This window comes from Thalassophryne amazonica, chromosome 6 (assembly GCF_902500255.1).
Source record: "Thalassophryne amazonica chromosome 6, fThaAma1.1, whole genome shotgun sequence".
Classification (NCBI taxonomy): Eukaryota; Metazoa; Chordata; class Actinopteri; order Batrachoidiformes; family Batrachoididae; genus Thalassophryne; species Thalassophryne amazonica.
In genome coordinates, this window is record NC_047108.1 from 52571075 (window position 1) to 52592966 (window position 21892).

At 39.6% G+C, this 21892-nt stretch overlaps 1 pseudogene; it reads right to left on the minus strand.

Annotated features, from left to right (window-relative positions):
• Positions 1 to 369: 369 nt before the first annotated feature.
• On the minus strand, positions 370 to 21680 carry LOC117511459 (annotated as a pseudogene).
• Positions 21681 to 21892: the final 212 nt, after the last annotated feature.

The window sequence follows — 21892 nt, forward strand, 5'->3', positions numbered from 1 at the left end:
TATCATTTGAGAGGAAACTGGTTAAAAACACACACATCAGGGTTGACATACACTAAAACAGGTCAGTCAGTTTTTATTAAATAGAAGTTATAGGGAACTATGTGAAAGTAAACAAATCCAAAGCCAATAGAAACCAGGACTGAACAGTAGAGTTCCTGGGAACATAGGCCTATTTACTCTGCCGGGGTGAAGCCAGAGCACACCAGGTCAGAATGTGAATGTTTCAGATGCTGAAAGAATTTCCTGGACGCTCAGCAGAGTGGGTTGTTTGGGTGAATGCTGGCAGAAGGCCAGACAGCTATTCGTGTGCATGTGCATGGGAGAGGTGTTACAGTCCGGCCCATTAAGTCACTGGACAGTACCACAATTGTGTCACTGCCCAGCATTTGGCTTTACACACTTTGGAAAGATGTTACTTCAAGCCTATATCAGCCTGCATCAAATAAATGACTTTAAACACTGGATTTGACGTCCTTGGTCTCTGACATCATTTTTCCATCCACCGTAGTCTGAGTGACTGTTATCACTTTGGTCTGCACCGTCTTCGAATCAACTGCATCTTCAAGTCTGAAAAAGGTGCAAAACACTGAAATCAGTTCAATACCGTTTCTGTCCATTGAATTTGTGTTTGCATACTTAAATGAAAAAATAAAATGATAGTAGTGATGGGAATAGGACTGAAATGGTGCAGATTCGTTGCTGTTAATTTCCATTTCAACGTCCTTTTTTTGTTTGCATGCACCAAATTTGAATCTCATTTGCAAAACTTCCCCTGGGATGAACAAAGGTTTAGTTCAAAGGGCATTGGTTTTCTTTATATTCATCAACTACCCTCTGAGAGTGAATGCTTCATCCTGTTGCATAGTTCTTCTCAGGCTTTCTCCTCATACTCACCTGAGGTCTGCTCCTCCATCCAGCAGCCGCCGGTACTCAGCAATCTCAGACTCAAGTTGTACTTTGATGTTCAGCAAGCGTTTGTACTCTTGTGCGCTGTCCATGATGTCAGTGCGGAGCTGACTCAGCTCATCCTGCAGCTTCAGGATAATCATGTTGTACTTCTCCACCTCCATACTGTAGCGCATATTCGTGTCACGCAGGGTGTCTTCCAGCGAGGCTTTCTGTCAACAGGTCAACAAATGACTACAAATCAAAGGATGCAAATCACACTGTGAAAAAATGAAATTAAAATACCTCAAATAGGGCTTCTGTCAAATTCACAGTGATATTGTAACTTGCCAAAAAGGAAAAAAAAAAAGAACAAATAATCCTCAAAACTGATCAGCCAGTGCATGTATTAATTCAGTGGAAAGTAAAAAGCAGCACTGGTTTAGAGCAGTGATCAGTTAAAGTTGTTGTTGGCCAAACACTATCAGCTCAGGTCCAGGAGTGTATGATGCTGTTGTCCACTCCTCATTAGTACTTACCAAACTAAGCACAGACTGCAGTTCGATTTCCATTTCATGGCACTTCCTCTTCGTTTCAGTCAACACAGTCGTAGCTTCTTTCAGGGCTGTTGTGCTCCCAACCACTTGGACCTGCACCTCAGTCATCTGGACACAAAATTAAATGTTAAAACAGCACTTAACAAGACAATAAACTCAGAATATACTGTAACATGCACTGACACATTGATGGATTCATCTCTACCTGAGCTTCATACCAGGCTTCGACCTCCTCCTGGTTCTTCAGTACTATTTTCTCATACTTATCCCGCATTTCCTCCATGATCTTGACCAGGTCCACACCTTTAACAGCATCAACGTCCACATTGACGCCAACAGAGATCTGGGAATGCAATTCAGCAACTTCCTGTTGAAGGGGAAATAGGGAGTGATTTCCTGAGTGAGGTTACCTCGGGTTATCCTGCACAAAGAGGCCGAGGAACCAACAAACTGAGTTTTTGTCTGGTGGAGGATTCAGAATGCCATTACATACTGTTTTATGGTTTTTCTTCCGGGTGATCAACTCTTCCTTCAGAGACTCAATGTCACTCTCTAGGTGCAGACGGATCACATTAGTATCATCCAGAAGTTTCCTCAGTTTGGAGACATCTGCTTCCACCATCTGACGCATTGCCATCTCATACTCCATTCTGATGGATGAAAAGGAAAAAACGACAATTTTTACTTTAGCTTTAAGTTTCGATGACTTTTATTTTCCTCATAAAGCTGAAGACTCACTTGACTTTGAAGTCCTCTGAGGCCAGGCGGGCATTGTCAACAGATATAGCAAGTTGTGCATTTCCCTTCAACATCTCCAGTACCTGAGAGAAATTAAAACTATTGTTTGTACTTTATAGTGTGTCTACTTTGTGTTACTTCACTTTTTCCCACATGCATGTTGTTTGATTTTCATATTGTATTTGATTAATTGTATGGGGGAAAGAGTATTCTTTGAATGCATCGCGTGTAAAACAGTTTATCTTTCTAATCCTATCGCAGCACCATAAGATGTTAAGGATGTCATTCAGACGGCAATAAACGTTGTGAAAGCAGGCGGTCAGGAGATTATACTGACACTTTTGTGAAGTGAAGGTGATAAGGTAATAAAAAGTCAAGAATTCAACCTTTTATCAGTTTCACGTGTCAAACAATGGAGACACAATTGTTGAAATACTGCTTTGCAATGACGCTGTATTTGCACTGCAAATAATGTAGACGATAGTTTGAAATATTTATCATTAAAAGTCATGCACTCACAGTTTCTCTATAGCCGGAATTATTCCACACAGGTTTGCCTTAGATAACCTCACTGATAGTAACTATATGCAGTGGGTTTCCACAGTCTACATGCACATGCGATCATTCAGTAGAAGTATATGAATATCAGAAGTGCTGCTGAAGTATAGTCATATTTATCCATCAGCACATCCCTGATGAACTGCATTATTATTATGTTTAATTAAGTACGTAATAAAATCATCAGAGTTTATTTATTTATTTGTCTGTCTGTGTGTGTGTCTGTTAGCAGAATTACGTCAAAACTGCTGCACAGATTTTGACAAAAGTTTCACCACAGATAGATATTAGTCCATGGAAGACTTCATTAAATTTTGGAGGTGATCCAGATCCAGATCCAGATTCGGTACCAAGTTTCATTTTATATAGGCTTTGAAGGATTACTGTTAGCAGGATTATGTCAAAACTACTGCATGGATCTTGACAAAATTTTCACCACAGATACTTATCAGGCCATGGAAGATTTCCTTAAATTTTGGAGGTGATCCAGATCTGAATCCGGATCGTGGATCAAATTTCACTTTGTATATATGCTTTGAAGGATTCCATCAAACTACTTCACGGATTCTCAGCATATCTGCACCATGGATAGAGATTAGTCCATGGAAGACTCCATTAAATTTTGCAGGTGATCCAGATCCAGATTCGGTACCAAGTTTCATTTTATATAGGCTTTGAAGGATTACTGTTAGCAGGATTATGTCAAAACTACTCCACGGATCTTGACAAAATTTTCACCACAGATACATATTAGGCCATGGAAGAATCTATTAAATTTTGGAGGTGATCCAGATCTGAATCTGGATCAAATTTAATTTTGTATATAGACTTTGAAGGATTCCATCAAACCTACTTCACGGATTCTCAGGATATCTGCACCATAGATAGATATTAGTCCATGGAAGACTCCATTAAATTTTGGAGGCGAGCCGGATCCAGATCCAGATTCGGTATCATTTCATTTTATATAGGCTTTGAAGGATTACTGTTAGCAGGATTATGTCAAAACTACTGCATGGATCTTGACAAAATTTTCACCACAGATACTTATCAGGCCATGGAAGATTTCCTTAAATTTTGGAGGTGATCCAGATCTGAATCCGGATCCTGGATCAAATTTCACTTTGTATATAGGCTTTGAAGGATTCCATCAAACTACTTCACGGATTCTCAGCATATCTGCACCATGGATAGAGATTAGTCCATGGAAGACTCCATTAAATTTTGAAGGTGATCCAGATCCAGATTCGGTACCAAGTTTCATTTTATATAGGCTTTGAAGGATTACTGTTAGCAGGATTATGTCAAAACTACTGCACGGATCTTGACAAAATTTTCACCACAGATACTTATCAGGCCATGGAAGATTTCATTAAATTTTGGAGGTGATCCAGATCTGAATCCGGATCCTGGATCAAGTTTCACTTTATATAGGCTTTGAAGGATTCCATCAAAACTACTTGACGGATTGTCAGCATATTTGCACCACGGATAGATATTAGTCCATGGAAGACTCCATTAAATTTTGGAGGTGATCTGGATCCAGATTCTGGATCAAGTTTCATTTGATACAGGCTTTGAAGGATTACGTCAAAACTACTTGAAGGATTCTCAGCATATTTGCACCACAGATACACATCAGGCCATGGAAGAGTCCTTTAAATTTTGGAGGTGATCTGGATCAAGTTTCATTTTATAGGCTTTTAAGGATTATGTCAAAACTACTTCACAGATTCTCACCAAATTTGCACCACAGGAAGAAATTAGGTAGGGCATAGAAGACTTCCAGTGTCTTTTTCCCCACGATAAAAATTAGTTACAAACTGCTGCTAACTGCTGAAAACCACAATGATATGTAAGGTTTAATAAAAGGTTAACATTAAAACAACAACAACAACAAAACATTGTGGTGTACTTTGCATTGAGTTGTTTTCTATCCTGGGAAATTCTGGTGTGATCTGTAGCTATACTGATGTTTGCAATAAAATATTGGAGTTTGTTTAACTGAGAAGTGATACTTTGTTGGAAGTCCTGAGTGAGATTACATATAATTATTATTTGCAAATAAAAACCTGAACAGTTTGAAAATATATTGAAGGAGGTGGGGTGGGGTGAGGGGATAAACTTTTATAATTGCCATAAAATAGTAATTTGTCCCGAATTGCAAACATGAGTGCTGATTGATTCACTGATTTCCACTCACCTTGGCCCTCACGTCCATGATGATGCTGTGTACTTTTGTCATCTCTTTCCTTTAAGGGGCCTTTTTCTCGATGGCCCCTCTGATCTTGATCTCCAGCTTGCTATTGCACTCTCCAGATCCCTCACCATCTCCAGGTAGTTAGCCAGGCGGTCATTGAGGTTCTGCATGTTATTTTTTCATTCCCGATGGCCAGAGGATCCAGAAGTGGACTGCAAGGACTGGTAGTCACCACCAAAGCTGCTCCCAACCCATGGTGCCATAGGTAACGGTTGAAATCTCTGGTCCCGTAGCCTCCTGCTCCTCCACTGACACTGTGAGTGTAGGGTCTTTTCACTAAAGGTAAAGGAGTGGACCCTAAATGGAAGCCAAAATTACGAGAACTTTGGCGTTTAAGAAGGTACTCCATTGCAAAAGATGTGTTCTGATGAAAGAAACGGTGAGACCTGTTGGAAGGATGTTTGGCAGCAAAAACTGGAGCACAAGTCCTGGGATTTATATGTCACTTTGAAAAGGCAATATAATTTCTGCCACTCCTCTTTTATCTATATTGCATTTTTTTTTATCTGTAGTCTTCGTTGTTAGACTTTGTCCATCTGCAACACTGATTATGAGTCAATCTGTCAAAGGTTAGAAACAAAAATAATTCAGATTTTCAGGGGGAATTAAGTGTAGTAAATGAGCTACAACAATAATGATTTAAAGTGTCCAATTAAGAGTAGGGTGCCAGTAAAAGCTAAATAAGTAAACCACTCTCTATTTGAATACAACATGTCTGAAACACACAAAGCATGAAAAATGTGATAGTTATGGCTGTGAAAACTCCAAACCTGTAGCATACTGAATGACATAAAGTAAAACTCCCCTTGGTATCTTTTTTAAACTGCAAATTAATATAAACAGACATGTCCATAAGGAGTGAGACAGTGACTATTTTTGTAATTTTGCATACAACATCACAATGGAGTTCAAATTAAACAATAAAAAATAAAGAGGCTTTTAACGTTGACTTTCAGCTTCAATCGCAAGAGGATTAACAAAAATATCACATTAACAATTTAGGTATGGCAGACATTTTTATACACAGTCCTTGGGTTTTCAAAGCCATAAGAAAGTGGACAAAGTATTATTTTGAATAGAAAACATTACTTTTACAGTCATTAAGAAACAGAAACAGTGTGGTACTGTTTAGTAAACCTGCCTTGAGTTGCCAGCCAGTGTTTCATGAGTCCAAAGGTTCAGTAGTCAGAAGGTTCACGAGTCTAAAGCCAAACATCACAATTCACAGACTCATAGTGAAGGTTGGATAATTTCCATTTGAATTAAATGCCAATGCCAAATTACGGAATATTGTGTATGACATTGACATTGTACGGTGCATCTTTATAACCAGCAAAGTTAAAAACAAAGTGACGTCTTTTTTCATTATTAAAGTAACACGCACACTTGCTCACAGATGGAAAGAAATGCCATTTTTTAATTTAGACAAAAAGCACATGTAAGTACACAGCTAGTAGTGCAGCCTACTGAAATTGGCATCAAATATTAATGGCTTATTACCGAACAAGCAAGGTTAATAAACCATTTAGTTCTATGACTGTTTTTTATGCTGCGTAGACCAAACATTTAAGAGATTTATGGAGTATGTTCTGTCTGCCTTGGTTTTTCTAATTGCATTTTTAGCTCTTCTGGTTTGTAACAACGTTTTCGATCTGTTCTTGACCTGTTCGGAGCTGTTTTTCATCTTGTGGTCTTCATTGTGCATGTCCACTTCTAGCTCATTTGCTGTAATTCTCCAAGTCACCGAGAGAAAATGGCAAATGTCAAAGTTGCAAAATCTGTACGTAATCCGACCAATTGTCATGGGAACAGTCTGAGATGAGAAAATATCAGACCAGAAATCAACCAATCAGAGCAGGTGTAGCATTGTAGCATTGACCTGAACCTTTGGACCAGTGAGATGTTCCCAATTGCCAGATCTGAAAATCTGACTGATGTGCGGCAAGGCGATGCATGAGGGAAGACACCAAGACACCCAGATAACTGAGAAACAATTGTGATTGGAGAAACTGTAGATGATGCTTTTTTTTTTTTTGGTTTGTTTGTTGCATCACCAAGTATAGAGCTTCATGGTGGAGTGGAAAAGAAAAGCATTTAGATTGCAAGAAAACAGATCAGTTCTATGGTTGAATTTCCTATGTGCCTTCTGGCAAACTAGCTAAAATTGAGCATTTTCTTTGTAAGAAAATCCTCCTCTGTCACTATCCAGTAACTTATGAACCTGATTATTGGAGACAGGCAGTTATTTTGAAACATGACATTTTTCAAACATAACCAAATTATTGTTAAAAACTGCTTTTGCTTCAAAAAATCCCCCCCGAGTGCAATTAGGTGCAATCATGATGCACTCGGGGTCGCATGACTTCAGATTTTTTTAAGTTACTAGTTATGAAAGTTGGGTTATAACATCATTAATAATACCACAGGAATCCACATAATACCACAGGAACCGGGAAAACTTTGCATGAGGTGATATCAGTATTCCTAAAACATTGTGCATATGCTGACAGTACACAACCCATACATATATCTTCAACAGAAATGTGGAAACAACAGCAAGAAGTTGCAATTCACGTCTGTGCTACAACTTCTATTTAGGTCTGAAACAAGAAAGAACACAATGTTGGGACAACACTTAATTAAATGGCCTGGAAGTCTATTCCTCACTGTCATAGTCCTGCACGCTCATATTTTAGTTTATTTTTTTAAATCCTGGTTTGTGTGTTAGAAGGGGATCAGTGTGCGCTAGATGAAGGGTCACCCATTGTCCTGTGATGGTATTCCCAGCAAAAGAGAGAGAGAGAGAGAGGGAGAGAGAGAAAAAAATTCTCTAACTTGGGTTACTGGTGGCTGGGACAGCCTGGAATAAATCTGTCCAGGCTTGGTGGCCCACCAACATATTGTGTTCTCCATGGTGGTAATATGTGGTGTTCATATACATTGTTACTGAATTCTAGATTTGTTTTACTCCAGCTTTGACAACAAATTGATCATGTTTGCCCTTTTTCCCCCCACATACAGTTTTCCACCATGGTATCACTATGACTATCAATTCAATTCATTATATTTATATTGTGCCAAAAGCACAAGGCAGTTCCCAAGGGTGAGTCCTAACGTTACCTGAGCAAATACACTGGCAACCATGGTAAGGACATACTCCCTCAGACTATCAAATTGTGATGGTTTCTGGGAACAGTCTCCGTAGTGTCTTGGTGAGCCTTGGACACTGCTGATAAGACATGATATATGAGATACTGCTATGTCTTGCTATCATTCTGCAATCTTGCTTTGTCTCACTGCCATCTTGAAGTCAAATTCTGAGTATTCTTGGATATTAATATCATATCAGCCTCCTGGATCACTTGTTATGGAACTTTTGTACCATATCGTGTGGTAATACAGACAGACACTCTTGTTTGGTAGAGTAATGATGGTGTTGTGATAAGTGATGGCAGTTCTTGGTTTCTATGTTGTAATAAGGTCATGGTGTTGTGTTAGAGAAACCTGACTACATCTGATACAAGATGTGGGCTTGGTTTCATAGTCTATTAAACTTACTTAGTCAACTAGATAGTTGCCCAACATTATCCATCTAATCACTGTTTTACATCGATGGCTAAACGTATGGATTCTTATGTTAGTCGACATTTTTTATGGGCATAATAGCCTTGCAAGCGCCATTGCCAAGATATGCTTCCAATGCGCAAGATTATTGTTTACTTCTGGGTTGGTCGTTGTCATGAACTATCCAGCCTTTGTTTTGTTAACTGGTTTTATTGACGTTTATGGACACATACAACTGCAGAATGACATGCTTAGTGCTTAGCCTAGCAGTTCTTCTTCTACACTTCCATCATGCCTTTCTGTGCACACAACGCTGCTCAGCGTAACAGCGACACCCAGTGGCTAATGTGAGAACTGTCATAAACACATCATGGCAGTCATCGTTTGCTGCAACCATGACCAAAAGCAGAGGAAGCTCTCCTTTTGGAGGAATACAAGTAACGTAGGGGTGCTCTTGACTGTTCCATCAAGTGGTGGTACATGATAACCACCATTTTTTTGAGGTAAGACACTTGAGTTTTGTTGACTAAAATAAGATTAGCCTCCTCTGCACCAGTCAGGTAACGCGAAACTTTAGCTGACTAAATGCTTTGTGCAACAACTAATGTTGAAAAATTAGTCAACTAAGTGAGTTTAGTTGATCAAACAAGAATAGACTGCTTTATGAAGCTGGGCCTTGGTCAACATTCACCATGGCAAATGTAATTACTGGATTAATACTAATATTTACACTTTAAAAGAGTTTTTACCATAAGAAAAAACAGTGACTAATGATTTTACTTCATATTCTAATGGTTGGAAATCGTGTCTAAATAAAAATTATGATGGGTTAAATGTAGAGGGAAATTGTTTTGTATGTATCTACAAAGAGCAAATGCTTTTCTTTCACTTTTAATGAGATCTCCCTATATGTCAAGTAACTGTGGTGGAGTCTGTGACCAACTTGTACTATTTTATATAATTACTTAATAATGAGACATATTCACAGCAGGGAAAAGGTTCTCAGATGGTTCTCTTTATTGAAATGTGTGAGCATTACAGTCTAACAAACAGACTAAACTGGACAGACAGTAAACTAAAGGTGATGAAATATAAAAATGGTTAACGTTTGATTTGACTCACTATTAAAAAAAAAAAATTCATGTTTGTCTCAAAAAATGCTTGTAGATCTCCAATGCTAAACTTCAGTAAACACCTGTAGATGAACACAACAAAAGATAAATACAGGACCATGATGAAATAAATAAAACATGGTTTAGTTCTCCTCTGCTCCAGTTTTCTGTATTATTAGTCTGCAGTACAGCTGCACACAAATCAACCTCATTGCTGCAGTAGTTGAGATTGTAATGTTTAGTGTTGCATGGACAAATAGACAATGATAGCCCATTGACAAAAAAGATAGATCTAACTATACTTTGGCCAATCGTATGTTAGTGTTCTAATGAAGTGTTTATGGGAGTGTTAGACTGCTGCTTTGGGTTTTCAAAGGTTCCTGGTCTCGGTGCTGGATGAAACCACTTGTCCGTCCACCAGGGTCTGTGTGACAGTCATGACTTTGGTCTTTACTGTTTTCTCATGTTCTAGAGCATCCTGGAGCCTAAATGGAGAGATCAAGAAGAAATGATTGTTAGGTTATTTTCAACTAACAGATCTGGGGCTTCATTTTTAACCCCTTAAGCCCTAGAACCTATTTCACCAAAATCACATACCCATACATTATGATTTATTTCTCAGCTTGTACAAGGTCAAAAATGCAAAAGTTTGGATCAGCTAAAAGACAGGTCCTAGGGGATTTTGTGGATGCAAAAAAAATTGAAAGTAAATAATATTTGGTAGGAGTAAATTAGGTTTTTTTTCCCCCCCGAAAAATGAATTCCGATTTATGTCTTTATTTGCTTGGTGTTTCAGCTGTGGTTAGTTGATATGTGATTGAAGTGGATACTTTTGTAGAGGAGACTTCGCTTGACATTTTGATGTACAATAAGTGTTGGTGTCAGCATTGTTTAGTTATGAGTGTTCAAATGTTCCAAAACAGGGCAAGTCCCCAAATTTGGGGACTCTAGGGTTTAAGAGGTTAACCACAAAACAGGACCTAAAGGATGAGCATGACCATTTTAATTCATACATTGTGATTTATAAAAGCAAACTAAATGGCAAAATGTCTACATAGGTGCACAAACTGTGACCCATGCATATAAACATTTTGGTGAGGGTTACGATGTGAGTGGCAACATTAATACATAAAATGAACATTTAATTCCACTTAATAACACACATCACATATACATGTACTATGTCAGAAGTAAAACATTGGTGGTTAGATGTGATAGTGAGACATAGTTATGCCAGAGTGACTGTTCAGTTGTTAAATGTGTGTGCTGAATAAATCCATTCATTCATTCAAATATGTAAGTTGCCTCAGATCTAAACCATATTTCTTATTTTTATGCTTATATTTCATCAGCTCACTGCACTTGCTAATATGTCAATATATTTGTTTTGGACATGACTGGATTATCATTGTCATTTAGACAAGGTCCTGCCTGCTATACTGCCATAAAAATTGTTTCTCTCATGAAATTTTATATCAAATATGAGCCCACAATATTTTCATTGCTTAAATTTTTTTTTAAGAAAGATTTGATCTTAAAGACAGCAGCACAAATGATTCTGGGACATCAGTAATGATAAATAATCATTTGGTTATTCTGCTCTTTTAAAAGTTCTGTTTCTTGTGGTGAGCTTGTTGAAGAACGATAAAGTTTATGTCCATGACTGTCTGTGATGGAAAAATTACGAAGAAACAGCAGCATGGTGCCTTAGCGGATAGCACTGTTTCCGCACAGCAAGAACATCCTGGGATTGCTTCCCGCCTGGGCCTTTCTCTGTGGTGTTTTCATGTTCTCCCCATGGCTGTGTGGGTTTCTTCTGGGCACTCCAGTTTCATACCACAATCAAAACAAAGTTAAGAATAAACGTACAGCACCTTGAGTGAATGGTCATTATGAATGGTTGGGTTCAAAACTACTCTTCGACTCACCGTTGATTCCTCATGTTTCCATTTGCTGTATTTATTGTTTTTCTGTCATCCCACTACTGTCAGAAATGTGTTTTCTTTCTTGCTCTTTCTCTCAGTTGGCTTGATATGGGCATATTCATGAGGTGTTTTGTATTGACCGTTTGTGGTTGAATGTGGGTGTGTAGAGGGCGGGATATGAGACAGATCAACATGCACACAATTCAAAGTAGTGTGTGATTTTTAAAGACTAAGTTGCTTGCAGGTGTGCGTACAAATGGCGGTGGCAGGGGAGGGGGATTTTTTGTGTGCATAATTTTTTACTTTTGTTTGTTTGTATAAATTAATATGAATCCTATGCAGTGTTTTATCAATGAGGCCCCTGGTCTTGTAACTACTGTGCAGTTCTAAAATGACTCTGGACATACTTGAAGTCTTCACCATCCAGCAGTTGCCTGTAGGTAGCGATCTCGGCTTCCAGCTTCATCTTGATGTTGAGCAGTGATTCGTACTCCTGCGACTGCTGCTTAATGTTGTTACGCAGCTGTGTGAGCTCCGCCTCCAGACCCAGGATGATGGTGTTGAGAGATTCAATCTCCATGTTGTAGCGCATCTCTGTGTCCCTTAGCGTGCCCTCCAGAGAGGCTTTCTGCAAGCAAGCAAGGTGCGGGAAAGCAAACATTTGGTTAGAAAAGACTTGACCCAGTACTGTAACATAGCGACAGGTCAGCAGAGTGGAAAGCTTTGTGTCAACAAAGTACATGTGTATGAAGTGAAGTGAAAGTGTTAAGTTCAGCACCAGAGCGTGTTCAGATATGCATGTGCTGAATGAACGCTTCTCACCAAGCTCCTCTGTGACTCCAGCTCGATCTCCAGGGTTTGGATTTGTCTGCGCAGTTCGTTGACCTCTGTCTGGGCACCTTTCAGGGCCTCTGTGTTCTGGGCGACTTGGGTCTGCACTTCTGTCATCTGATTCAGCAATCCAGATTGAAATGAATTTAATACTTTTTTTAGAGTTGAAGTGGACGACAAACTCTAAACCCATAGCTCCGTGTGGTAATGTTGTAACATCTAGAATATTTACCTGAGATTCGTGCCATGCTTTGAGTTCTTCTTGGTTCTGCCGTGCCATCTTCTCATATTTGGCTCTTATTTCTGCCATAATTTGAGCCAAGTCTTGTCCTTTAGGGGCGTCAACATCCACATGGACTCCTGACTGGGCAATCTGGTTCCGAAGCTCCATCACATCCTAAGACAGATCAGAAGAATTTATAGCCAAGCACTGGTTTTCCAGTGAAATGTTATCTTTGTAGTTGGTAGTGTATATTGGGGCCACTTGTCTATAAACTGAAAAAAAATTGGAGTGATATTTACTTGAAAAAAACATAGGAAAGTTTTTTTTTCACTCAAAAATTCCAAGTAAATTTTACAAGGGGAATTCTTAAGTAAATTTTATGTGCATACGAGGGCTGTCAAAAAAGTAAGGGTCCTTTTTATTTTTTTCAAAAACTATATGGATTTCATTCATATGTTTTTACGTCAGACATGCTTGAACCCTCGTGCGCATGCGTGAGTTTTTCCATGCCTGTCGGTGACGTCATTCGCCTGTGAGCACTCCTTGTGGGAGTAGTTGTCCAGCCCCTCGTCGGAATTCCTTTGTCTGAGAAGTTGCTGAGAGACTGGCGCGTTGTTTGATCAAAATTTTTTCTAAACCTGTGAGACACATCGAAGTGGACACGGTTCGAAAAATTAAGCTGGTTTTCAGTGAAAATTTTAACGGCTGATGAGAGATTTTGAGGTGATTCTGTCGCTTTAAGGACTTCCCACGGTGCAAGACGTCGCTCAGCGCTCTCAGCCGCCGTCGTCAGCCTGTTCAAGCTGAAAACCTCCACATTTCAGGCTCTATTGATCCAGGACGTCGTGAGAGAACAGAGAAGTTTCAGAAGAAGTCGGTTTCAGCATTTTATCCGGATATTCCACTGTTAAAGGAGCTTTTTTTAATGAAAGACGTGCGGACGGATCCGCGCGTCGGGACGCAGCCGACGCGGTGCAGCGGCACAGGAAAAACACCTCCGTGTTGATAACCATTTGTAAAATCCAGGCGGCTTTTGATGGCTTTCAGTGGAGTGAGTATATGAGAAATTGTTTAACAGGCAGGACATGTTCCAACTTGTCCTTAAGGCTTTCAACAGAGGTGTTTTTCCTGTGGCGGAGCGTCGCGGCGGCTGCGTCCCGACGCGCGGACCCGTCCGCACGTCTTTCATTAAAAAATCTCCTTTAACAGTGGAATATCCGGATAAAATGCTGAAACCGACTTCTTCTGAAACTTCTCTGTTCTCTCACGACATCCTGGATCAATAGAACCTGAAATGTGGAGGTTTTCAGCTTGAACAGGCTGACGACGGCGGCTGAGAGCGCTGAGCGACGTCTCGCACCGTGGGAAGTCCTTAAAGCGACAGAATCACCTCAAAATCTCTCATCAGCCGTTAAAATTTTCACTGAAAACCAGCTTAATTTTTCGAACCGTGTCCACTTCGATGTGTCTCACAGGTTTAGAAAAAAAATTTGATCAAACAACGCGCCAGTCTCTCAGCAACTTCTCAGACAAAGGAATTCCGACGAGGGGCTGGACGACTCCTCCCACAAGGAGTGCTCACAGGCGAATGACATCACCGACAGGCGTGGAAAAACTCACGCATGCGCACGAGGGTTCAAGCATGTCTGACGTAAAAACATATGAATGAAATCCATATAGTTTTTGAAAAAAATAAAAAGGACCTATACTTTATTGACAGCCCTCGTATATTAGTTTTTGAAAAAGACTAACTCAAGCAACAAGTGGTTAGTGTGCTTGGTTTCAGTGCAAAAGGTTCCCGGTTCAAACCCCACCCCTGCCACATTTCTCCATGTAATGTGGAGTTGTGTCAGGAAGAACAGCCAGTGTAAAATTTGTGCCATATCAACATGCAGAACCAAATTGGATCTGCTGTGGCAACCCCGAGTGAAAACAAGGGAGCAGCCAAAGAGTTTTACTTTTTTTTACTAATAAACAGAGAGTAAAATTCAATGAAAATATTGCATTGATGACTGCTAGTAAATGTTACTTGAGTTATTATTTTAGAAAACCTAATGCAAGTAAAATTTACTTGAGTTCCCTTGAAGAAATTTACTTGGAATTTCCAAGTGAAAAAAAAAAAAAAAAAACGTTCCTAGTTTTTTTTTTTTTTTTTCAATTAAATATCACTCCAACATTTTCTGTGTGCAACCATACAGTAAAAGTAGTTTGTTCAGACTCTCAAATATGGCCCACAGGAGCTTTTCCTAAATTCACACCCTAGTGTTGCAGCGACAGGAGATATGCAACATACTTATTTTTTAATGTATTGTGGGATTTTATGAACTTGTTGCCATCATTTTTACAATGCAAGGTATGAGTCAGTAACAACTGATGGAAGATAATTTGACAGCAACTGAAGAAGTTCCGTGTGCATTTTTGTGTTATTTTGCCATCAAGAATAATAACTAATATTAATATTGATAGTATATTTAACTCCGAATCATATAAAGGTTTGATGATGGTAGGTACCATTGAAAGCTAAAAATGGTCAACCTTTGCTCTTTATTGCTGTGGAAATGACAAAGCACATTGAAGACAACAACAGTCTGCTGTGACTGTGTGCCACATTCAAGAACATCAGTTGGTTAGTACACCTTCATGGAGGGGGTTAGGTTCATTCCCTTCCTGCATGCAGTGAGGAATAAGCAGATCATTGCTACACAGAGAAGTGTTTTCTCCAGCGTCTAGTAAGTTGCATTTTTTTCTACCTGCTTCATGAGCTAAATGAGCTTCCCAGTAGAGGTCAGTTGCAACAAGACCCAACATGAACAAAGAAGTCACTATGTGCAATGCATGCTCGTCACTGCTGAATCTTCAGACATCTGCAATACACTCAAGGCTCTTGTTTGCTTTATATCATTACAGTGAACAACTTCAGGAGTGATTACACTTTTCTATTTAAGGGGTCTTCAATATGTTTGAATGCATTTTAGTTGTTGTACTGAAATATTGAATAATTTAATTCAAAAGATTGAGTACAAAGATAGTCCTTAGAATCCATCAGTCCACCAAGGCCCAAACAACCCACTGTACTTGTACATTTTTAAAAAAGTATTTTAAGATTTCCTGATCCTCTTAAGATGTAGTAGTTTGTATTCCTCATTAGACCAACTTCTCTGTCCTGTTCTTGCAACCCCCTCACCACTGAGACCCCTTTTCTTTCAGGTCTTCCTTTATTTCAATGAACTGACCACAATCATTATGGCTCTGGAAAAGGCTTTACAGCTGGTGTGCTTCCTGGTGATAACTCTCTCTGTTTATTTTCGTTTGACCAACACCAATTTGGCATGTGTTGGCCATCTGTCTACTATAGAAACTTTTGTCCTTGATCCTCCCCTTTTCTTATTGGATATAAAACATTGAATGTTTTAGAGAATAAAATACACTTAAAGCACATAAAGTAAAAAAAAAGTTACTTAATATTTAACATTTATAATTTCAGATTATTGAAGAATACTGCAAATAATACATATTATTGCATCAGTGGGTCATATGTTATGTAGCACAAATAAATTCAAGTTTACTGTATGTTGCTCAAATAATTGTTAAACTTGAATCATTGAGTTAACTGAATGTAACTGGTTTTAGGCAATTAGTTTAACTAATGAGATTTTGGAGTGAATTTAAGGACAGAAGTTAAAAAATATAATTTAAAAGAAAAACAAAGTTTACAGTCCCTGGTCCAGTTTTAAATTTGGCAGATCCCCAACCACAGTTTCTCTTTAGGTGACACCCAATGTTCTCCAAAGATTTTGTGAAAAAGTTTATTGGTTTGAGTAATCCTGCTCATCAAATGTCCTCGTCTGAGGTAACATTCTAAACTTTGATTTTTCTTCATTTGATCACACATAAAAGTATTTCATGAAAATGGGACAATAAAGAAAAGATATACACATAACTAAAAAAAAAAAAAAAGTTGCAGTAAATTCTGCATAAGGTTTAGCCACAGCTGACCTGTGCATGTGAGAGCGCAAACATCTCTTACAATTTTCCCTCAGTCAATAAATGACTGGTGCCAAATTTGAGGGAAGCATTTTGTGATGATGTAGGGATACTTTGCATTTCTTAAAAAATCTCCCTCTTCCCATTAAAGGGTAGTTTTCATTCATATTTTCTACAACAACCTGTTTAGCTGGTGTGTTATGTAGCTGAAGCTTTCATAGGATTTTTAAAGTGGGGGCTACATGTTTTCAGGAAGACACGCAGGTCACTACAAATGATTGTCTGAATGCACAGACCACTTCAATAAGGAGCTTCTATGTGTTACCTCACTACACCAGAAATAAACTTTTAAAATAACCCATTCTACAATTAGACTTACCTTAGCCTAGCTGTTCTCCTCTGTTGTAGTTGTTGCTGTCCAACAAAGTGCAAACAAATCATGTGCTGACCCAGCCTCATTGAGTTCTTCTTCTTCTTACTGTACCACAGCTGGCATTCACCTTCATAGTAATTAAGCTAAGCTAATTCACTTTCTGCTCCACAGTGTGGATCAGGCAGTCCCTCATTCAAATCAGTGTTCATGAGCAACTTTCTGTTGTCATGTATGCCATCTTGTGAATGTAGATGATAATACAATATATGTTGATATATAAGTTGCTTCAAAATATAAGTCGCAGGACCAGCCAACATGTAAAAAAAACCCTATAGTCCAGAAATCACGATAGTCAAAAGGTTACAACTACAGAAAAGAAAACCAACCAACCAACCAACCAACTAACCAAACAAGCAAGCAAACAAATAAATACATAAATAAATAAATTAGCAAGGTCTTGGATTTTGGTGCTTATTGTTTTAAATATAAAGAAGCTGCTGCTGGCCACACCCTCTTTAACCTCTTGATTAATTAATTCATTAATTTATGACAAATTAAAATGATTGATACTGAATTATGAGCCACAATAAGGTGCTTTCAGCTAAATTCTCACAAAACTATATAACTGTATCAGTTAGCATTAGAGAGAGTTAGCTAAAATAATATTCCCCGTCACTTACATTTTCGTGGTTCTTCTTCAGGTGGATGAGCTCCTCCTTCAGGGCTTCGATCTCGCTCTCCAGGTTCATGCGGCTCATATTGGTATCATCGATGACCTTCCTCAGACCAATGATGTCGGCCTCCACAGACTGGCGGATGGCCAGCTCAGACTCGTACCTGAACCGGACACAGCAGGATGGTCAAGTTCATGTTAAATCAGATTTGTTATTGTATTCTTAATATCTCACATGTTAACTGTCACCATAAATCTGGAATTAATAGCTTTAATTGTTACGGAGACAGATTTAAGTGTTTGGGTTGATATGGGCACAGCATGTTCAAAACCATTGTCGCGCCTAATATTTGTTGAGATATTTTCAACACAAAGGATCCATTGGCTTTGATGTAAGGTAAAGATTAATGATTAGGTGTCAAGGTGTGATCAACGGGGTTTGGCTGCAGTTTTCTATCTTTAGCAATCTGAGCCATAGTGTGTGAGCCTTACTTAATCCTGAAGTCATCAGCTGCCAGGCGAGCATTGTCAATATTCAGAACCAGCCGGGCATTGTCGGTGGTGGCATCAAAGACCTAGAATGAATCCACAACAGAAAGTCTGAGACTGCAGATACGGCCATCGCAGGCAATAAGACATTAAAAAAAATAACAACAACAACAACAAAAAACGGATGAACATTTCCACTAAACATCATCTGCCTGCTCCTGTTTGTTTCGGGTCACCACAGTAGATCCTGAATAGATTCATTCATTCATTTTCTGATGCTTTTCCAGGTCTGGTTCATGGTGGCAGTAGTCCAAGCAGCTCAATCCATACTTGCCTATTCATGGACAAGTCCTCTAAAGCTTCCTCTGCATTGTTCATTTGCCATGTTTTATCACATATGTTTCCTTACACAACTCCAGATGTAGAAGGAGAATAAGTATGGATTTTGAGCTCCCAGACCTTGTTGTTGTCAGGCAAGAGTGCAAACGACTGAACATTTACACTACAAGATGAAAAATATAGGTAACAGAAGAATTCATTTTATTTTTACTTTGTATATATAAATTCTATTACCAAGCCACTGAAAAAAATGGATTTATTGCATCCAAAATGACCCATTATTTCTGCCCCAAAATGATCACTTTCTATTTCAGTCTGGTCAACTCTCAAAGTTTGATATAATTAATTTAATTACTAAAATCTAATAAAGATATATTACTTTATTAATTTGTTTGGTATGTTTTTCACCAGCAACCCTTCATGCATAGAACTTCATCAGTAAACAGTTGTGATAAAAGTTGTTTGTTTCTTTCTTGTTTTTCTTTTTAAAGTTGCAATGTTAATTTCCAAAATGTTCCTGTTCACCTTTTTATCACAGGCTACCTAAAATTTTAAAAGACTGTGTTCCTTGATAGGCCACACCTTTTCATCAAATATAATGAATGGAGGTTGCATAACTATCTTACAGTTAAAAAAAGAAAAAAAAACTTCCTGGCCCCTCCCATTTGATTACAACCACCTTAAATGTAATGCTCCCTAGTTTAGGATACACCCACCATTCCCAACAGGTATAGGGTAAACTGGTTAATTAGCTTGTGAGTAAATACCTGAAACTACAACAGCCACAAGGATAAACATCTTTTTGCTTGAACAATAACTTGCCAAGCAGCTTTTACAAATGGTTTAATTTGGTACTGAGTTGGTGCAGCACAGGTGTGTCCCGGTGTGGTGGGGGGTGGGGGGTGGGGGTCAGCATGCTGTTCGGTATACGTTAGCAGAAGTCAGGAAAAGTTGGCTTAACTCATGCTGTTTTTGAACATGTTCAAAAAAATTTAGGAACTTGGTTTCAGACCTTGGTCAAGAGTTGAGTACTAGGTGTACACCAAGTTCACCTGGATTTACACTGAGTTGGAGCAGGCCTGCAGAGCTACTTCTTCTTCTTAAAAAAAAAAGGCTTTTCCTGACTTTTGCCAAATGGTGTGCCTGCTTGTTGGATTTGGCATTGAACATGGCTCGGTGAGATCTGCTTGTGGAAACTGACCAGGGTGCGCCAATTTGTACCTTAGCCTGTTATAGAGTGAAAAGTTGCCAAAGTTGGCCATGATTATAAGCAGCTTAAATTTTTTGTTATTTTTCAGTACTTGTTTAGTGTACAAACACAGTCATGTGCTGAGTGCTCAGTCAGTAGTATTCAGTTTTAGTGGTAAAGAACAGCTATTGTGCTTGTATGTATTTATATATGTGTGTATACATGAGAGACATGCAGGTGACAAAGTCCAAGAGCCAGTCAGTGGCTACCAGGCAACCACTGTCCTCAGTGCCAAGGAACAGGAACAGTGTTGTCAGCAGAACACCGGCAGGTGATTTTCATGTGACGTGTGGTGATGGTGGTGGCAGTTTGTGTGTGGGCAGGTGTGCGCACATTTGTGTGTGTGTTTGCACGGATAGCTGACTGTGTGGGATTTACCGGATTAGACTGGTTTTTCAGAGGCAGGCCTCGGGAGGGGCGGGTGGTGGTTGGGTATTTAAGTGCCCCCCCTCTCCCATCACCCTTTTGGCCAAACACCTATAATGGATTTTGTGCATGAACTGGGCACATGAATGTTCCAAAAAATTAAAAAGAAGTGACATCACATGTTTGTCCTTGAAAAGTGAGAAAAAATGGTTAAAAATAAATCACTTTTTAAAAATCCTGCCAGTTTTAGATATCAGTTCATTGCCACGAGCAGACTTCTACTACTCTTTTATTTTTATTTTTGGCTGAATGAAAAAGAAGCACTTTTTCTGAAAAAAAAAAAAATCAGATGAACCATGAGCTGTTTGCAGTGTTTCGTTGAGGAATCCATTTGAAACAAAAGCTGGAAAAAAATGATAGTTTTACCACATTTTGTAACACTCATTTCATGTCAGATTGATTTTGCTGTTCCACGTGTGCGTGGGGCTTCACAGCATCCTTGATTTTCACACCATTTCATTTTGATTTTATGAATACACAGGAACCGGTTTGAGCTTGATCTTTGTAAGTCCATGGCCATTCTTGCTTGTTTGTCTCTGCTTTCTGACCCATGATCCTCTGAACATTCCTGCCCTGCACTGTTTCCGGTCCGGCCCTCGGCTCACTGCCCGTGGAGCACAAACAGGCAGTGTGCTGATGACCAACAGGAACCCGGTTAACCCCCTCTAGAAGCTACAGGTACTGTCCTGTAAAAGAACTGCTTTCTTTACACTCATCAGATGACCACAGAACTTGCTCGTACTTATCACTATCATCTCATAACAGCTCTGTCCAGGTTTCCTCTTTCAGCTCACCTCCCCCTTTTCTCTCCCTCCCATCCTCCTCCCTACCCCCTCACGTTATGGTCCAAAACTTTAAACTCATTCATTCCCACATCTGCTCTCATTCATTCCCACATCTGCTCTCCCTTCCCCTTCCACCGTCTCACCTTCTTCCTCAGGTCATCGAGGATCGCCTGGTACTTGCTGTAGTCTCTGAAGTCTGGTCCGCTCTTCTCCAGGGCCTCCTTGATCTTAATTTCCAGCTTGTGGTTGGCCTGCTCCAGGTTCCTCACTGTATCCAGGTAGTTGGCCAGGCGGTCGTTCAGGTTCTGCATGGCAAACTTCTCATTGCCCATGATGTTAGCACTGGTCCCGCCGGCACCAACCTGGACACTGCTGGAGAAGCCTCCTGATCCAACACCGGCTCCCACCATGGATCCCATCCCACTGCGTACCCCAGAGGAGGACACGCTGATGCGGGTGCTGGAGGGTACGCCAGAGATGGTGGCAGCCCTGTAGACAGGGGCACTGGTGCTCCTGATTGACGAAGCAGGGCTGATGCCACTGGTGGAGGAGCGGAAAGAGTATGTCTGCCGGCTTTGTGAGCTCATGGTCACAGGAGAGTGGGAGACTCTGGAGAGAGAATGTGCGTAAGAGAGAGAGAGAGAGGTACAGGCTGGGCTGTCACAAATGGGAGCTCACAGACACAAGGCAGGAGGAGAGGGGAAGCTGTTAAACTATATAAACCTTGTGGGCCCTCAGGGCCGCCCTAGACCACTCCCCGTCACCCTGAGTCACCTCCCTCTTTTCCAGTCCTAAACCACAGAACTGGTCATTGCATGCCTTTTTTTACTTCTCCTCAAAGTTGAAGTTTCTGGATTTATTAACTCACATTTTGCAGCATTTGCAGAGTACTGAATATATTTCTAAGGATATGTCAGTAAA